General features: G+C 39.9%; 1 protein-coding gene across 3 annotated transcripts in view; it reads left to right on the top strand.

Moving 5' to 3' along the window:
• The window catches only part of JSRP1 (junctional sarcoplasmic reticulum protein 1), a 171,178-nt gene that overhangs the window by 14,188 nt on the left and 135,668 nt on the right, over nt 1-21,322 (top strand). The window lies entirely within an intron of this gene.

Genomic DNA, 21,322 nt, shown 5'->3' with positions numbered 1-21,322 from the left:
TGAAGGGGGAATTATTTCTCTGGGATATATCTGTGAAGAATTACCAACAGGTCAAGACTTTGGGAATATTTGTGAGCAAAGTATAGTGACACCCAGGGGACATCCCTGTCCCTAATTAGCATTAAACGCTGTCTCTGTGAAGACCATTCCATTTTATTTTGCTTAAAAATCTGGGTTTTGAAAGGACAAATTGTCAGACTTTTTGGGGAAATCAAACCACATTGATAAGCTGTCCATCTTCCTAGCCAATTCCCCATGGTGCAGATTATGCAACTCACGTAAATGCTATTCTGAATGTAACCCCTTTTTACTTTAAACTGCTTTTGCTTGTTATATCAATCTACTAATTGTTATTCATTATTTTTTTTATCTGTATGCCCTGTATTTTTGTATATTAAATCTATAATTTAATAAGTTACGTCCTTGATACTCTAACAAATCCATTATCCTGTTAGAAGAGAGCTCGACCAAGTTAACCCTTGGAATGCCAGTGTGTGATTTGTTGATACATTTAATTAACAATCTGTGTGTGCTTGCATTTACATTTGTGTAACAGTCTGGAGATGTGAAGAGGTAACCATTTATGTGCTGGTGTGGGTCTTGCTAGTTTGTGGATAACTAGAAGCCTGTGTGCCAGTGTGGGACAGTGTATTGGGGTCCTATTGCCCGTATCCAATAGGTGGTGTCAAACCTGAAGTGTTTGGGGGTGTAAGAGCGCTGTGTTTGGGGGCGATTCCGTAGGTCTATAACCTGTGTGATAGCTAGAGAGAGACTGCGGGCTGAAATCGTGTGTGACCTCGTACAGCGAACACCCCAAAGTCACAGCAGCTGGGAGCGTGTTCGTGACAATCACCTTATCAGGTACTCGCTCACCCCCAGTTCTTTACCTTACCTAGTATCAAACTGTTCCAAGCCTCCTCACAACCGCAGGAATGTTAGCTCTATTGATTTTCAACAGTTTTTACCTCTCTTCAACAGCTTCTCACCCCAATTTCTACATTCTCCTCCCCTGATCGTGCAGTACCCCATTTTCACCAAACCCTAGCAACTGCATATGATCAAGTGGCTCCAGCAACTCTACATACTCCGCTTAGACTTCGTTGCCCACCGTGGCACACTAAAGTAACCCGAAATCTACGAAAACTTTCTCGTAAAGCAGAACGTCACTGCGTAAATCTTGTACCTCTAATGATTTCATCACATATTCTGCTATCTACCATTCCTATAGAAATGTTCTGGACACTGCAAAATAAACATACTTCCAATCTCTCATCTCTGCTCAGGCTTCTAACCCCCAAACGGCTTTTTAACACATTTAAATCTCTTCTCAATCCTCCCACCCCAAACTCTCTGACTACCATCAGTGCCCAGGATCTTGCTTCCTATTTCAAGGACAAAATAGATAAGATCAGACTTGAAGTGATATCATCCCCCTCGACAAGCAATCAGCTCTATTACTTTGTAGCACCCTCTGGCACTCTCTCTTCATTTGATCCCACAAATGAAGAGGAAGTTTCTATTTTCTTCTCATCTTCCTACTCTACCTCCTGTCTTCTTGATCCTATACCCTCACAAATTGGTGGGTCCCTGTTTCCTGTGCTCATTCCACCTCTAACTAAAATCTGTAATCTCTCTCTCACTACTGGTATTTTTCCATCACTATTCAAGCATGCAATGATTACTCCTATTTTGAAAAAACAAAATTCTGACGCAAACTCTCTCAAATTACTCAGCTCCCATGCCCCTCCAAGCTTCTCGAGAGAATTGCCTACACTCGCCTCACACACTTTCTTACAGCAAACAACCTACTGGATTCTCTTCAGTCAGGCTTTCATCTCAACACTCCACAGAGACTGCGCTGACTAAGGTTGTCAATGATTTCATCACAGCAAAAACTGAAGGCCAGTACTCTCTTCTAATTCTCCTGGGTCTCTCTGCTGCATTTGACACTGTTGACCACTCTCTCCTCATAAAAATGCTACAATCACTAGATCTTGAAAGCACTGTCATATCTTGGTTCTCATCCTACCTGTCTAATTGCTCTTTCAGTGTTAATTTCTCTGGATCCACCTCCGCTCCGCTTCCCTTATCAGTTGGAGTACCACAAGGCTCAGTCCTAAGTCCTCTGCTGTTCTCTATCTACACCACTGAAAACTAATAAGCTCCTTTGGATTTCAGTATCATCTCTATGCGGATGATACACAAATCTATCTATCCTCTCCTGATCTTTCACCATCTGTGTTGTCTCGCAATACTGACTGTCTTTCTGCCATTTCATCTTGGATGTCTTCTCATCAACTCAATCTCAATCCTTCAAAAACTGAATTAATAGAATTCCCACCCAAAAACAGAAGCTTCCTGCCTGACATTTCTATTTCTGTTGATAACATGACCATAAGTCCCACCCCGCAAGCTCGCTGCTTAGGTGTCTAACTATCCTTTGTTTACCACATTGACTCTATTTCTAAATAATCTTACATACATCTAAAGAACATTTCCTGAATACGCACATATCTCACACAAGACACTGCAAAAACCTTAATTCATGCACTTATCTCCCGCATCGACTATTGCAATTCACTCCTTGCTGGTCCCAAAATCAGACTTGAACCCCTACAATCTATTTTGCACGCAGCAACTAGATTGATTTTCCTTGCAAAGCGCTCTTTCTCTGCTGAGCCACTCTGTTAGTCTCTACATTGGTTGCCTGTTTTTCAACGAATCCAATATAAAATACTTGTACCAACCTACAAGGCCGTCAACAAAATTGCACATCTCCCAACTCGACACCTCCGTTCTGCACAAGACCTGCCTCTCTCTTCCACTCTCATCACATCCTCCCATTCCCAGTTACAGGACTTTTTTTGGGCTGCACACACTTTGTGGAATTCCCTCCCTCGCACAGTAACACTTTCCTCTAGTCTTCAAACCTTCAAGCGTTCTCTGAAAACCCACCTCTTCAGACAAGCTTATGATATTCCTCAACCAGCATCTTTATCTCCCTAGGTTACCCTATTACCACCCTCTACACAGCTAACACAAAACAACAACCCTCTGACCAACATTGCTGTGTGACTGATCACACAGCCCACTCAATACTGTTTACCTTTGCATTCTAGCTAGTCCAATATACAATATGATGTAGCACATGCCCTTGTGTTTCAGCTGTTTGTTCCCAATTGTAAAGCGCTATGGAATTTGCAGGTGCTATATAAATAAATGTTGAAGATGATGATATATAAAGTTTGATTCGAGATAGTGGTGTGTGTTAATTAGCTTTGTGAGGGATAGTAAATTTGTGATGCCATCTTCTTAGTTACACTACTCCTATGTCAGTCATATTGGTCAGCAACATTGTATCCTTTATCTTTTACCAAAACTGTATAGGAGGGAAAGAAGGTTCTGTCAGTGCATCAAAGGTCTTGACGTCTTTACACAGATAGATTTGATTAGATCTGAAATAGAAACAGTTTTCTTTTACCAGTGGGGTCAGTCACATTGTATAGCCAGAGGGCCAAGGAAAACAGATGGCCTTGTTAGAGGCCAGGAAACAGTCTGTGCTATTCAAACCATTTTCTCATAAGTTCATGTCAGATCAAACCTCTAGATCTACGGTTTTATCTATTCCAGCTAATGGTAGCTACATACTGGTGGCATTACATTTACATAGTCAAAGACACTATTGAGTAAAACTCGTGAGAGCAATGAGTTATTCTACAAAGCTGAATAAATAGTACAAATAGATATGTGGAGGAAATGGTCAGTTTCTGAGTGATTTTTGTACATTTCAATGTATCAATTATTTTTACAGGGGCCTATTTAAGATTATCTGGATAGTTGCCCCATTAAGCATCATCTGTCATTGCAGTGATGACAGATGACTTTTTCGGGGAAATATACTACAGAAGTCATGTCGGGACCATGCCCCCAATAGAAGGTTCTCCCAGCGATGACTTTTTTTCTAATGAAGACTCCAGGTTCTGACCAGGTTTCTGTTTTATTTAAATATTTCCTTGTTGCACTACAGGTCCCAGTGGAACCTGAGTGCCAGGAGATGCCCAGGCAGACATCAGTATGTTGCTGCCAGCATGCCCCAACACTTAATAGCAGCTTGGGCATGCTGGGAGCTGTAGAGCACCAGGGACACAATGGATTTTTACTATTAAACAATTATTATTGCTCCACACCCACTGTCCCAGGGGTGTAGGAAGAACCCTAGTGCTGTCAGCATTGGGCTGTTTTAACCTAGGGAGGTCCACATTTTTTTTGTCTTGGTGGACCCGAGGGAATTCAACCCTGTGCTGACCAGCCTGGTATTGGTGCTGGTTTGTCATTATAGCAGGGAGACGCCACGCTGCAGATTCCCCTGCTATAGTTCCACCAGCCCAGGCTGGCAAAGCCTAGTGCTGGTAATAGTAAAATTGGGGAGACCCCATGCTCTTTTCCCCTCCTATTTTGCTAGTATTACTCTATGCTGGCAGCACTAGGTTTGGTTAAGCTGTTTACATGTATTAATTTGTTTATATCTGTTTATTTATGTCGACATTTTGAATATTGACTTTAGAAGCTGTGTCAACATAATGAAGCTGTAGACATTATGGGGTATATTTACTAAACTACGGGTTTGAAAAAGTAGAGATGTTGCCTATAGAAACCAATCAGATTCTAGCTCTCATTTTGCAGAATGTACTAAATAAATGACAGCTAGAATCTGATTGGTTGCTATAGGCAATATCTCCACTTTTTCAAACCCGCAGTTTAGTAAATCTAGCCCTATGACTGTTGACATTTTTGTGTAGACATTTTGACTGTCGAATTTTCAACTACATCCCCCACAATATAGGGCACAGTAGTAGTGCTTAGTGCATTCTGATTAAACCTGGAAAGCAGATGCAGGGTAAACATAAATATACTCTGTGCACACTCTTTTTTGAAGCAGACATTTTGTTTAGTCTAAGTTATATAGGTAAATAGTGGGGTAGCAGCTCCCCAGCCGTGTGTAGCTGCACCCTACTGGGCTCTGATATCTCTTCTAGGCACTGTGCTGTGATTAGAATAGCGTGGTGTTCAAGGTCAGCAAGGTGCGTAGTGAGTTCCACTGACACTGCAAGGTATTTGAAGCACCAGAGTGTTATGTATGTGAACTGTAAATTAAACATAGAAGACCTGATGACAATTTAGACTGAAGTTATTACAAGTCATGTCAGTGGAATCATTTAGGAAGCTGATGTACTGAATTACGCTGTCCAGGGAAATGGCTGAAACATCAAATGTTGTGGTCATCCAACTGGAAAGATCTAATGCCAGTAAAACTGGCACTATTACACTTTCAACCAAAGATTCTGACCACATTAGTGCAGATAAAATCATACAATGAAACTCTACCCCAACAAGCAGGGAGGCAAACACACCAGCACAATATAGTTAGTAACTGAGAAAAAGTGTACATGGGCAGAAAAGCAACTGTCGGACTTAACAGCAGTTTTTCCTCAGGTCATCTAAATGTCTCGGCAGACCTCTTGAGCAGATCCTCAATGCATTTAGGAGACTGAAAAATGATGGTATATGCCTTCAGAGTACAGCTCCTGACGCACCAATTATAGAAGTATTCTCCACCCACTGGTGGTTCTCCATAGCCTTTATATTCCCCCAGAGCCTCTGCCAGGGTTCTGAAGAAAATTTCAAATGGACAAGGTGCAAGTAATTGCAGTTCTTCCCTGGTGACACCACCAGCCTTGCTTCCAGTTACTCCAAAAAAAAACTAGCAATATATTGACCATTGATGCTCCCTACATTCTTCATTCCCTGGCTATTGAAAAGTCCCTAATAGACAGCCAGAGGTTTGTTGGCTAAAATGTAAAGTCCTCCTGGCAGTGAGGAAATATACACATAAAATCTGGGAAACGTTCATATTCTGTCGCCCCTGTGCATTTGAATATTTGTAACTTAAAATGTTGGATTCTATGCCATTAAGGTGCTTGACACTTTCCTACTTGCTGTTACATCAGTAAGACAAGAAAACTTCAAATTCCATTGGGAATATTGTGAGGTCTGTACAAAATCAATAGGAAAATAGAGATACTTTTGGAAGGAAAGAGGGCCAGAGATTTGAGGCACTTCAGTGGCAGAAGAGATCCAATAGAGTTCCCATTTAGCTAGGAATCTCAGAGGTTCCTACCTGCAATCTGCAGCAAGTATCGGGACCAAAGGCTACACTGCCCATGTGAGCTAATCTCTGGACTATCCACACCGATATTTGGGCTGACTGTTTTTGGAACCTAACATACCACGGAGATACGCTGGAACTATTTACATAATCTATAGCACGCATTTAACCCTGGACTCCGTTTTTGGAGCTGCATTTATTGGCTTGTACTTTACCATTGGGATATTGATCTATGGTAATCAAGAGAGCATACCCTCATCAGTAGGACTTTTACTGGACACCTATTCACCATGCAGATATGTATTTGTGTGTTAAGACTACAAGCCTAGCATACTGTGATTTGTGTTTCACCTTTTACTCATCCGTGTACATTCCATTGCAATTGTATACATGTAATCAGTGATACCTTTGTTTACAAGGTTGCAACCTTATTTGAAACTTGTTTTTACTGTATATTTCAAACGTTTGATATATTGAAGCAATAAAATGCATTTATTTAGTAACAAGTCTACATACGTGCGCCAGGGGAACATTGCTTTTTCTACTGGTTACTTTCCAAGGGTTGGAACTTCCCTTGCCATTCCCCCAGGCGGCCTACAACACCCTCCATTAGGGAGCGCTCACCACCCCCCCTCCTTTAAGAAAACTTCAAATGTTTGCTTCAGGACCAGTATTTTTTACCTGCTAAAGTGATTTTAGAAACCCATAACAAATTTCTGCCTAAAGTGCCTCCTGCCATCTGTATCAAAAGATTACCCTACCCTCATTTATCAGAACTCAAACTCAGAAGAGTAAGAACATTGTGATTTACTTCAATATCTGAATATATATTTGAGCAGGTTTCAATTGTTAAAGAAAAGTGATGCACTGTTGGTACTAAAAGAGGGAGCTAAAGCAATGCATCTTGGTTACAATGTTTTTTATAGTGTAGTAATCTTGGAGTGCATGGGATATAGATAATGTAAAAAAATTAAGAGAAGAAACTTTTAACCCATTATGTGCAATGAGACACTAAGTAAAAATACTTGTACTCTTGTCAGCAATATGGATCATAATTATTGACATGTGACAGTACACAATAATGTACAGTAATTTCTGCTAACTGTCCTTAGATACTCTCTTCCTGCAGGCAGCCTTCATATGCCCCATCACCCAGACCACATTAAGTTCTCCCAGCAAGAACATCTAGAAGAAACTGGTTTATTGGTTGACTGTTTTTTTTTGCTCTGGCAATTAATCCTAAATCATTTGTATGTGGATAATTCAGTCAGAGCTGAATGCTTTTTCGGATTAAAAAGGCTGACAATGAAACTGATTTTTTTTTCTTTAAATCATTTAGACAGATTTTACTAAATAAAAAGCAAAGCAGAGCTGCATGTAAGGCCATGCATTCAAGTGAGTTTGATTTGCTCATGTACACACTCTTGCCCCCACTTACAGTGTGAATTGATTTGCTCAGTGGAAGCTGTAGGTCTGGGAGCACCACGTGTCTAGTACTGACCAGCCAACACAAGCAAAGGATTACATTGGATATTCGTCAGACCAATGCATTTGTGAAATCAAACTATTACTTAATTGCATATCTGCTGAGCACATGTACTGTGCATTGAGCGCAACATATTTTACATAAGGAAAACTGACCTGTGCTCTCAAAGCTGTAAAAATCACCCTCTATTGTACTTCTAAAAGCTCTGCAAAAAGTTTAGTTTTGCCCTGTCACCTTTTAGTTCATTCAAATATAATATAGCTTTCTGCCATATTCATAGATCGTGGCAGCATAGCATCAAGCCCTGTACAAAAGCTAATATAGTATGACACCCAATACATAGATTATATCTGCACAAATCTAACCATGGCTGACTGATGTTCATTTTGCACTCACTATGAGTTCCTCTGATTATATTGTTGATTTAAATATATTTTTAATTACATGGTATAAATCCTATCGTAATATTACTTCAAAGGCACACTTCTTATTAAATACTCGGGGCTAAATATATAGAGCTGCAATTCCTTCAGCGATTTCAAAGCGCCACAAATCGTGAGAAATAACCGGCGATTTCAAGTGCAAAATCGCCATATGTATTAACCTGCGATTTTAATTTTCCAAAATCCAATCTCTGGCGATTTGTGTCTATTTTAAAACACCTATCTCTTCTATGTTGTAGTCAAACTCACCGCAGGTTAAACACAAACTCGCCCCGAGTTTCAACAGAAACTAAAACTCGCCTGGTATTAAACAGAAATCAAAGCATCTAGTTTAAGCTATCTGGTCAATGTTAATATAAAAGGAGGCTGAATGTAAGTTTAAAAAAAAGCATGTTTTTATGTTGAAGAGGAGCAAAAAAGATTATTCATTTTCTCACGAGGGGCAAAATATTTTAAGAATATTTTAGTGGGCCATATTTAATTAATGATTATATGTAAGGGATTTTTTTTATTATATTACAGTGGCTTAATAGTTCATCACAAGTGGGACAGTATTTATATTTTTATATTATGGCAACACTTAATATGATGGGGACACCATTCAAAGTACATACTTGTGGCACTACAAGTGTCAGCATGCACATGAGCACTTGTAGTGTCATAAGTATGTAGTTGAAATGGTGTCCCCATCATGCAATACTAACATCACGAGAAAAAAAATTATTGCCCCACTGTTAATTAGTAATAGTAAGCCAATATAGTAAAATAATAATTAAAAAAAGGCATATATTCATTACAGAAGTTTGCAAACATCATGTGTAGGAGTTGAATTTGCTCTTGGTAAGGGACATATTTCAAAGATAAGTGTATGTCAAAATAAGATGCATCTTAAGGGGAAGGGTTGCTTAACATGCATCTAATGCCCCTTACTATACTGTAATGTATGTGCACCTGACTGAGTAAACACTATGTAATCAGCACCTATGGTACAGTGTCTATTTGTGGTTCACAACAAAAATGCGGATATTAGAATAATGAATCAATTTTATTAAAGTCTTATGGCATGCTGATGCTTGTATAACTACAAGCACCAGCATACCCATGGCAGCCAGGGCATGGTGGCACTTGGAGAACCACAAGTGCCAACATGCCCTGACACCCACAGCTGGCTAGGACCTGTAGTTCTACAATGCAAAATGTTAAATAAACCACAACACCCTCTTAACAACCGCATACTTTTAATAAAAATAAACCCCAATAAAAACAATACACACCCTCATTCATACCACATACATTTATTAAAAATAAGAAAACCCCAAAATACTCACCAATCAGAAATCTTCTTCTTTCGTCAGCAGCTTTTAATCCAAAAATGCTTGAAAAGTATGTCCATATAAATTTGTATCCAAAGTCCCTGCTTGAAATGTCTTATGTTCTTCTTGGGCAAAAAGCCCTCCTTGTTGCTTGAAGTCTTCAGTTATTCTGGCCAGGAGGGCCCCCTTGTTGACTGCAGTCTTCTTATCTTCAGCCAGAAGGGCCCCATATTTGTATCCAATCCGGATCATGCTTGGTTAAAAACAAAATAAAAATAAAAAAAGATGACAGATGTCGCAAACAGCTTCTACACTGTAGATGTTCTGATACGCAATGAACTTAGCTCATGCGCGAGGTCTATTTATAGTATTAGGGATTTTCCCACATATTAAAAAGACCCTAATACTATAAATTGACTTCGCGCATAAGCTAAGTTCATTGCGTATCAGAGCTTCTACAGAGTAGAAGTTGTTTGCGGCATCTGTCATCTATTTTTTTTGTAACCAAGCATGTTTCGGATTGGATACAAATATGGGGCCCTTCTGGACTGGAATTACAAATTAATTTTGGACATTTACAAGCTGGACTTTTGGGTACAAATTAATTTTGGACATTTACAAGCCGGACTTGTATTCACACATTTTAAGATAAAAGCTGCTGACGAAAGAAGAAAACATCACTGGTGAGTATATTGGGGATTTATTATTTTTAATAAAATTATGTGGTATAAATGAGGGTGTTTAGTGTCTTTATTGGGGGTTTTATTATTTTTATTAAAACTATGTGGTTTGTAAAGCAGGTGTTGTGATTTATTTAACATTTTCTTTTGTGGAACTACAGGTCGCAGCCAGCCCTGAGTGTTAGGGCATGTTGGCACTTGTGGTTCTCCAAGTGCCAACATGCCCTGGCTGCCATGGGTATGCTGATGCTTGTAGTTATACAAGCATCAGCATGCCCACACTGTTTAGGGCAGCCCGGGCTGGCTGGGACTTGTAGTTCCAAAAAACAAAATGGCGTGTTTGTTTTTTAACTATATAATCAAGTTTATTACCCTCCACCCACCACCAAGGTGTGTAGGAAGAGCCCTAGTGCTTTCAGCACTGGACTGGATCTTCCTAGAGGGGGGGCCAGCTCGTTTTTTTCGGTGGACCACGCTCCCTAGAAAATCACAGCTTCATACATTTGAGACTTGTATAGCTAGAGTGGCAAACAGTCGGGACTTTGATCTCTATCGATTTTGGAAATAGCAATTTTGACAGAAACACACCTCTGGCGATTTAACATGAAATCTCAACTTCATACATCAGCGCGTTTCAACTCTCCAGAGAAAATCGCTGGATTTGCAAAATCGCACCTTGATACATTTACCCCCTGGTGATAAATGTATCAAGCTCCGATTTTTTTCATCAATTAAAAATCGCTGGCGATTTTAGTCCCCAAGTCACCAGATGTATTAAGCTGCGATCTTTACTCTGATTTTCAAAATCGCTGGTCATCTCTAGGGATTTGCTGGAATTTCAAACATGCCAGTGTTTAGCCAAATCTCCCATGTTTAGGTTAAAAATGCCATAGATAACACGCTGCTTCCTAGCTGCGACATTAGTAAACACATCAGTGTTACACTGCCTGTCTATAGAGCCGCTGTCTAAAGTTAAAAAAATAGATAAATGTTGTAAAAAAAAAAAAAAAAAATGCGAGGAGTCCTCCCGTGCTCGGATGAGGGTATTTTTAAATAGCCTTTATTAAAATATCATTAATAGGTGATCCCTCATTTATGTATCAATATATCCATACATCCAGCTAATAATAGTAACAAATAGCCACAGATTATATTATACCAAAATTCATTAGCCAAATAACATTTGCAAACTTATCTCTGTCTAAAATCAGGACAATTGGGAAATATCCATTCTGCATTTTAAAGGGCTGTCTCCACATTTCTAATTTGTAGAAGACGGGGGTCAAGCACTCTTATTGCATTATGTGGCTGATGCAGAGTCGGCCACAATTGCGTCCCAAATCGCAGATGCAAATTGCGTTCACTAAAAATGCTGCAGTTACCAACATAATTATCGCAGGTCTGCACCAGTAGCATATGTGACTGGTTTCCGCCATGCCTAAGTCACCCATGTTTATAACCATTTGTTTTGTTTGCAAACTACGCATTCACTGGTAGGCATCAATAAAAGTTTAAAACCTTCTCTAATACAGGAGAAACCACTTCTGGTCTTGTGTATGAACATGCTATAAACATGCTCATAAAAGCATCATTTATCAACTGCAGTTTAAACCATCGCCAAATGTAAGAGACAACATATTACATGTGATGCTTGCTCGGACAATTAAATGGAAAATTGTACAGTCTGTATAGTTGGTATATTAAAACATGCACATGCCTGAAATGCCCTGGCATTCATCAAGAAAGCAACAAAGAAAGCACATATGTGCATCAGGTGAGCATTTACAAACAGCTAATAATCACACACTATTTTACCTTGTCCTTGACCACCAGCAAATAATATGGCTTGGTCAGTTGTGTATATACAACTGTTCGCAATTGTGCGAACAAGCCCTTACTGTACTCAGTCTACTTTAGAACGCCACTTCCCTCCCCTGTCCTGAATCTCCAGGCACAATTGGGCATAACTGCCAGAATCCCTCAAATATGCATAGGCGCATATGCATGCGGACACTTTTCAAGGCATGCACAGAGCTATTTAACACAAGATAAACTATACAAACTGATGTAGTACTTATTCTTCATCAGACCCTATGTGCAGTCTCTTTTCAAATATTTTCAAAGATATGATTGTTATACACTATTACAATCACAGTACTAAAACTCAATATTATATGGAAATATTCTATTTCTCCGGCCTGCCACAGTGCCCGGAGGGAACCCCATATTCTCCTGCCTACTACTGGTTCTTTCTTTCCATTAAAGAAGACATTGAAACACATTTGAAGGTGATTTTCCTGTCTTTCCAGCTTATATATAAAGTATTAAAAAGAACTTAATACTCAACACGCTCCCTCCCATGGCCTTACAGTATCTGCGCACACCACTGTATCACAAAGTGAGTCACATGACCTGTCTATCACGAGAGAAGGAACATTTACATATTCTCTCTTATGTCTGTGTATGATAATGCTATTTTGTTAAAGCTCAGCTCACTAAGAATATTAGTATTTATTATTATAATTTTATTCATAGCGCTGATCATATTACACAGTGCTGTACAGAGAATACGTAAGCTCCCTGCTCCATTGGAGTTTATAATATAAATTCCCTACCCTGTTTAGTCTACTGTTTGTACTGTGTACGGCGCTGCGGAAACCTTGTGGCGCCTAACAAATAAAGGATAATAATATACACACACACACACACACACACACACACACACACACTAAAGTACAATTTGTCATAAGCCAATCAGCCTACTAGTATGTTTTTTGTACTGTGGGAGGAAAACCACACAAACACGGGGACAACATGTAAACTCCACACATATATAGCCTTAGTCAGAATTGAATCCATTATGCCATAGAGTAGACTAAAAAGAAATATGGTATCTTGTTTGAAAATAATAGGTACTTAAACCCCTGTGCTGCTTGTTTTATAAGGTGAATCTGGCTGGGGTCTGCTTGGATTATTTCAGATGGAGACATATACTGCGCAACACAACATTTTTTTATCTGCCAGATGATCAGCCTCAATTGTGTAAAAATTCATGAGTCTGTTCTTGATGAATGTCAGGGCATTACAGGCATCATAGATGTCTGTGAATGTGTTAATATACTAGCTATACAGACTGTACAATCTCCCATTTAATTGTCCGAGCAGGCATCACATGTAATATGTTGTCTCTTACATTTGGCGATGGTTTAGACTGCAGTTGATAAAGTACCTACCTACCAATGGTAGAAAATTCAACAGGTTATCTCCACTTTCATAATTTCTTATATCTACAGAAGGGTCCCCAGTTTCCACCTCCTGCACCAGGGCCCACAGCTTGCTAGTTCTGCCTATGGTATCAACTAGAGATGCTCGTGCTTGGTTTTCTAAAAACCAAGCCCACCCGAGCAAGCATCATTGTTGCGTCGTCGGATCTCGCGAGTTTTGGATTCTATAAGTACAGCCCTCCACGGAGATCCGGCGCCATTTCACAGACAGACACAGAAGGGGTAGCAGCGTTCTTGGCAGTCTCCAGTGCAGTTGGCCAGCATCATAGCTATAACAGAAAGAGGAGGCAGTGTTCTTGGCAGTCTCCAGTGACATTGTACTGTGCCATAGCTCACACTGAAACAGGAGGAGAGGGAGTGTTCTTCTTATCAGTCTCCAGTGATATAAATGTGTGCCATTGCTCATACAGAAACAGGAGGGGTGTCAGTGTTCTTGTCACTCTCCAGTCTCATTGCCATTGGGCACACACTAACAGGTGTAGCAGTGGTCTTGTCACTTTCCATTCTCTAGTCACATTGCTCTGTGCCATCGATATGGATTCACATCAGCTCACAGAAAACCAGGAGCACCAAGCAGCTGCTGGCACCAGTTATGATGATTCATCATCTGCTAAAGCCTATGTTCAAGTGCATAGTGGTTTTACGTCAGGGACACAAAAATGTAAAAAAAAACAAAAAAAAAAAACTTTTACCTTTTTGAAGAAAAATAATTCCTCTCTAATAAAGGTGAAAGTTTGATGTAGAAAACATAAAATTGTAAACATGCCATTTTACCCAAAATATTAACAGGCATATTAGCATCAGCTAGCTTCCTTCTCTCAGCTAGATAGTAGCACCTGCAATCTACACTGTCATCATCCTCACACAATAGTAATTCATTCCCTCTGGAATCCACCATTACAGAAGTATCTGTACTTTGATGTAATTGCCAGTAATGTCCTTCCTCGTGGAATTTGTAGTTAATTTTACGACAGAGTTGTCACGATTTTTGGGCAAGTCTTTTAGACCAGACCAAATGTCAAAATGATGTGCTGACTCATCTGCATCACCACTGGGTGTCTCCTAGCAGCAGTTGGCAAAGAAACTGAGGGAGGATACATCGTTGTGACATGTATCTTTTGAGCTGTCAGCTTGCTGACCAGGAGCTCATTGCATCTCTTGAGATCTGGGTCAATTGGAAAGAAAGTGAAGACATAGCTCTTAAACCTAGGATCATGCACAGTTGCCAAAATTTAGTGATCTGATTTCAAGATGTTGATAACTCTTGGATCCTGGCAAGATAAAGAAAGTACTTGATCTACAAGTCCGACATAGCAGAATTGCTTTGTTTCATCTCCTCCTTCAATTTTTCTAGCTGCTTTTCCAAAAGTCTAATTAGGGGAATCACTTGACTCAAGCTAACAGTGTCTGAACTCACTTCAAAAGTGGCATTCCTTGTCGCTGAAGTGCTTGGTTTGTTAAACTGTGCATGTCTTTTTTGAGATCCAATATAGAACAGTTTCATCTTGCACCACTTTTCTTTTCTGCCACTGCTGTGTGGCACTGTTTCCTAATTGTCGTGTGTTTGTGTCATTCCTCTGTCGCTTAGCATCCAGCCAGCTCGCTGCAGTCTTTGGCCAAAAGTGTGTTTGAAAATAATATTGTGACCTGTGAGGTGGTCAAAATTGGATGGAAATTACTGGAAATTAGTGTTATTGAGGTTAATAATAATGTAGGAACAAAAAAGAGCAACATTATGTAATTTTAGCATATTTAAAAAACAAATCTAAAAAATACAGATCCAAAACCAAAACAAGAGAGGGCGGTTTTGCCAAAACCAAAATACAAATTTAATACAGATCTAAAACCAAAACACAGGGGTCAGTGAGCATCTCTAGTATCAACCCAGTGACAATATATAAATAATGAGTGGTTGAAAATGGTAAGAAATGACTTATTGTTATAATAAGTTTCTTTTTTTATCGACACATCCCGCTTAGTGCATATTATTGTAAATGCAAAAAGTTTATTGATTTCTAATGTAGCATGCCTATAGCATATTGTGTAACACAGAATCAAGAAATCATATCTAAAGTAGCGTCCCTCCTGTGCCAGGAACATATGGAAGGCATCACCTTGACAACTGCATTGCTTTACTGACAAGGAGTCTCCTGTCCTGTATAAGTGTGTGGTAGGAATAATATGGAAAATACCTCAGTGGTAAGCATACAGATATTTGGGAATTTACAGTTTACTGTAATTTGTGGCTACTTATGAGCAATAAGAACTACTTTCCCTACAAGATCCTGCATGACGCCTATAATCAGATAACAGCTAAAAGTCTGTTAATGTGTTGAACACTGTATCTGGAGTCACAGCTCTGCCAGCTATCTTGTCCTGATCCTAAGTAAGTGATCAAGAGGAACCAACCACAGTCATCAGCAAAGTGGAGCTTCAGCAGCTATATACAACAAACAGATGTAAGCAGAGGCTAGTGCTGGAGGTGACTACTGTCCTACAACTTGTGCGGTTAACACTCAAAGTACTATGCCCATACTATCATAGTTTATATGTGGTGTTAGTAGTGGGATAATCCCAGGTGGCTTTTTGAAGACAGGTTACTCAGTAGAAGAGTACAGGGAACACACAATGGGCTTGATTCATTAAGGAAATTAAAGCAAAGAAAGGAGTAAATTTACTCCTGGACAAACCATGTTACAACACAAGGGGGTGCAAATTAGTTTATTATTTTGCACATAAGAAAAATACAGGCTATTTTTTCATGTAGCACACAAATAATAGCTTTATTTTTACACTGACATTTAAAAAATTGGTCTAAGAAATGCCCTACTCCAACTATAAATGTGCCCCCAAATTTTAAATTCTACATCCCCCTCCAATGCAACATGGTTTTGCCAAGGTGCAAAGATTCTCCCTTTTTTGCTTTCCTTTCCTTAATGAATCAGGCCCAGGATGTCTAAGAACAGTGCAATGTCCAAGATGAACCTCTAAATCCTTTTGTCAAGCAAAAGGCGTTGATATCACATTTTCAGCAACAATAGGCGAGATTAACAAGGTGCTGATAAACTGGGATGAGCAACATGTTAGATGTGAAAGAAGCTGACAGTGACCAAACCCAGCAGTATCTGTGAGAACATCACAGAGCTCAGCGCCTTCTCACAGTAGCTGCCTTTTCCCACAGCATGAACAGGCAGTGCCACCTCAAATTTGTGCCGATGGTGGGACTGCTTTCCTAGTGATACAGATTACAGCCTTAGCGGAGGAGTTAGCTCCGGAGTAAAGAAGGCTCATTATCAAAATGTGGGGATATAAGAGGAGACTACTGTCTTCAGTGCCCCGTGAACAGTTACCATCTGCTGTGCTCAAAATTGGATACCTTGACTTCACCAATTTTGAGGACAGTGTCGAGATATTGATGGACATTTGCAGGTGTTTGAAATTATGTGTAAACTACATGATTTACCCAGGAAGGAATTGGTAAAGTATTTAGTCCACACACTGCAAGGACGTGGAGTGGCGCCAGAGTACTATGTGGACTATGAAGTAGTAAATGTGTCCCTCATAAAATGTTATACTATTACCATGGAGACAAGCTTTTGGGACTCAGCCCATTTGAAATTCACGAGCCCGCTGTGGCAGTTTGTGGTGAAGTGGGCAGATGAATCTGTTGGCAAAACTCCAAAAGTGGTAATAGACTTGATCTGCAAAGAACAGTTTCACAGCTGGTGTGCAACGCTGATGAAGGAATAATTTCTGGACTGAGAACTAGTGACATTGAATGCAGTTGCTCAGTTGGCAGACAAATATATGATGGTTTGGGCACACTGGCAGAAGTGACAGTATAACAGCCTGCCTCAATGGAATTAAAATGTGCTTGGTGACAGGTGGGCACCTTTGCGCACATATGGAAACAGTATTAGCCTGCATTTTTTTGCAGTTCTTAAATGATCTTTAGGGCATAATTTAAAACTAAGCATAAAAATGTTACCTGTGATTGGTTTGTGTAGTATTATCATTTATATAGCGAAAATCATATTTTATGTTACATGTATCTTAATATGTTATGCTGCTATCTTAACAATATAGCTGCCATCATAATTAGGTTAAATATGTTGGCTGCCATATCTGTAGTGCTAAAATTTGACCTCAAACGTTTTCTTGAAGTGGAACTGGAACTGCTACTCCAGATGCCAGACGCTTCCTGATAGCTTCCTTGAGTGCCAGTCTTCTGAGTCTGCAGGTGGGCCTGTGGTAAAGAATCTGCTGTGGGGAAATTTGAACAGATCTATAACATCGCCCCTTGTCACTCCCCGAACCCAGGCATCTGTGGAAAAGGCTAGTTGGTCCATAAACTGCAGAAGATGTCCCCCCACCACAGTGAAGCAGTGGATCGTCCCGTCATGCAGAGATCATTTCTGTCGGCTTCGGAGCGATGCACCTGGCTGACCCCTGCCTCTAGGAAAACCCCCACAAGAGGGAAAAGGCTTCCCTCTAGTGTAAGCTGTTCTCATCCTTCTAAAGGAACAAAAGGAATGAAACCTTGGTTATTGTGTTTTAGCATTGCTGACGGGCAGAAAGGAGCTTCTTACCTCCTGAGTGATTTGCTCCAGTTTTGAACCAAAAGAGTGAAACACCAGAGTTTGTTTTGATTCTGCATCCACCATCCAGGATTGTAAACCACAATGAACGCCTAGTTGCAATTATAAGTACAGAGAGTCTGAAGGTGACAGAAGCAGCATCCAAAGATGCCTGACCTAAAAAATCAGAAGCTTTCTGAATATGTTCAGTCAATATTATCATATATAGACTCTCCCAGTGCTGTCGATTCCCCCTTAAAAGCATTGCCAGATTACGCCCTTTTCTTACTCATCATGCTACCAAAACTCTTTTCCATTCTCTCATCATCTCCCATCTTGACTGCTGCAACCTCCTGCTATCTGGCATTCCTGACACCTATATATCCACACTTCAGTCCATCCTAAATGCTGCTGCAAGACTCATTTCCTCTTTCACCGCTCCACACCGCCACAGCTGTCCCAATCTCCACTCTGACCCACATTTTCTCCTCTTGTTTCAGCTGTGTCCTTTTCCACTTAGAATGGAGCTCTCTAATGAGCAGGGTCCTCCATACCTTTTGGGTTTTTTTTATCTGGATTTATTCTGTTAGCATTTTATGTCCTTGTTTTATTTATGTCCTGTCTTCTCTACTGTATGTCTTCTCTACTGTAATGCCTTACAAATCTATAATAATAAGAACATTTCAGCTCTAGGCCTGTTTTCTGTTCGCCCATTTTGTATAGCCTCGTTTACCCAGGCCGCCACTTATGCGGCTATAAGGAGAAAAATCACACTTTTTATCCATAGTGTTCTGGAGTGAGGGTGCTCCCTGAATCGGTATAGTGGTGGTTCTTGATAGGTGGCAATGGGAAGATCTATCCTGGGTCAATTCTACCATTTAGCAGATTCTTTCAATGGTAAGGGGTAACTGAAATTGAATTTCTCCAGCATCTGGAACTTTTTGTTGGATTTTCGACAAGCCTCTGAAACCATCTCTAAAAGTTGAGGAGATGGTGGAAAACAGACCCTCTGCTTCTTCTGTCTTTTAAAAAGGGAGACTTCAGAAGAATCTGTCACCTCAAATCTGCAAATCTTAAAAGTTTGTTGAACCCCAGGACTAAGTCATCCACACTGTGTTTGAGAGGCATCCTCTGCATTGTAAGTGTCCTCCCCTTCAGACTTCTGAATTAACTACCGATACTCTTCAGATGAGAGATCAGAGACAGAGATAATGGCCTGAATAATTTCAGGAATATGGTGTTTGCCTGCTTTATACTTTTTTTCCTTTGGCACAAGTATAGTTTTGCACAGACTTTTCAGCGGACTCTTTAGTCTTGGAAGTTCCTTTCTCAACCGTAGTGGTGAAATTGAAGTGCGCAGAAACACCCACTAGAGAAAGAAATAGTAGTGAAAAAATAAATTTCAGTTAACTCTGATACTATGGGGCATATTAAATTCTCGTCGGAAACGCCGAAAATCTCGCGGTCCACGTACGATTAGCGTTATTACAGTAATCGTGCGCGGAAAAACAGTTAGTACGGTAATTTACTCGCTGGATTTCAGCTCGCTGCTCCCTGAGTCGCGAGATGAAATCCAGCTACATATTACCCTATTGACTGTACTAGTTCTTCCGCGGCGCGGAAAACTAACAATTGAATATGCCCCTATATGTAATACAGACAGACTGGTCACTATAGATATAAATATACTGACACATAAACACACACTACACAAGATTAACAGGGTAGGACAGTGCAAAACAATATAGCATTACAGTCTATTTTGTATGTGAGGAAAAGCTACATATCAGGGAGCACAACAGGAGAGATAACCTAGTGCAGGGAAAAATGGTGACTATGCTGAGGAAACGGAGGAGGAGAAGCAGACCCATACCATTAAACTCTCCCCGCTGTCAGTGCCTCCAGGATGTGCTCTGTGTACTTTCTTTCCCTCAGTTCACCACTCTGCTGGCTGACCCCCTTTGCAAATTCAGCCCCAGCTGTACTCTCTGATAATAGAGAACTGCTTACTCTTCAAAGGAAGAGCTGCTTTTTGCCAAGGTAGAGACACAATGTGCAGCCTGTGAGGAGCACTCCTCTCTCTAGTGCTGCAGCTATGTATAGCCCGTTTGCACTGCGAGTCCTATGTAGTGACTTCTATGTAATGGAAAGGAGAGGGCTGCAAGACTATCTAAGGTGAGGGAAGCGAAAAAGCTACTCATTTCGTCTCAAGAACCCACAGTGGAGGAAACTCACAGAACTTACATAAATAAATAAATACATAAAAATTAACTAAAAATAACACGGCATCAGTCCTAAAGAAAAAAAGCCCTACTCCAAAGGTCACTTAACCAAAATTGAAGATGACTCCAAATGGGAGGGTCATAGTATGAGTTAAAGTTTAAAGTACCCTAGCTCCAAGTCCACATACTATACCACCAATGCCCCCCAATGGCAGGAAAGTGGAAAAAATAAATACATAAAAAAAAATAGCATTCTTCTCCCCAGCTGAAACACTGGTTACTGCAAAAGCAGAGTTAGACCCACAGTGTGTGCAAAGTACATGCATCTCTAAATTTGCTTGGCTTTATTTGCCCATGCACAGTGCAGAAAAATGCATTTTTACGCCCCGCAAATAGACTTCAATCCAATTCTGAATCAATATCACCCTTGTGGAGGTATGGATAAAATAATTAAACGAGCAAGCTCAATGTGGCTGAAATGTATTACTGAATACATAGTATAACCCCAATATTGTTCAGGAATGACTAAACTGTTAATAAAATGGATGGCAAAATAACAAAGAGGTTAGCATTGCTGCATCACAGCGCTGGGGCCATTATTTCAATTCTAAACAGGGCACTATCGGGCCGGCTGGCAGACTTTAGTCAGGGGGCAAGCCCACAACACTGACCCATAAGTAGCAGCCCATCCTTAAAGGGTGTTTTTTGGTACAATATATATTTAGTAATATAAAAAAAGAGGCTTTAGTATTGCTTAACCCAATGATATTTTATTGTTACAAATGGTAAATCTTAAATGATGAAAATCAATAAAAAACTAACCACACTTTACATTGCATTTTAATTTTTATATCTTCACCGTACAGCACCTTTTTTTTACCTACCTGGTTGATTATAATGGGGTATATATATATATAACACTATATAGCTATAGAATCACAACAAATAACATATGTCGGTCTCATCATTATACAGAAAATGCTGCATTCTTTAGTTCCCATCAATAGAGTTTAATATACCAATTTTAATTTAGAAGTTTTAGATTGTCTCTCTATAAATCAGCTGTTTCTTGATATATCCCTCTCAGGCCATCTGTTATCCATCCCATTCACCTGCTATTATTGACCCTGATCTTTGGAATTCCTTACTTA

Source organism: Mixophyes fleayi, chromosome 1 (assembly GCF_038048845.1).
Source record: "Mixophyes fleayi isolate aMixFle1 chromosome 1, aMixFle1.hap1, whole genome shotgun sequence".
Lineage (NCBI taxonomy): Eukaryota > Metazoa > Chordata > Amphibia > Anura > Limnodynastidae > Mixophyes > Mixophyes fleayi.
This window is presented reverse-complemented; position numbering and strand designations above follow the sequence as displayed.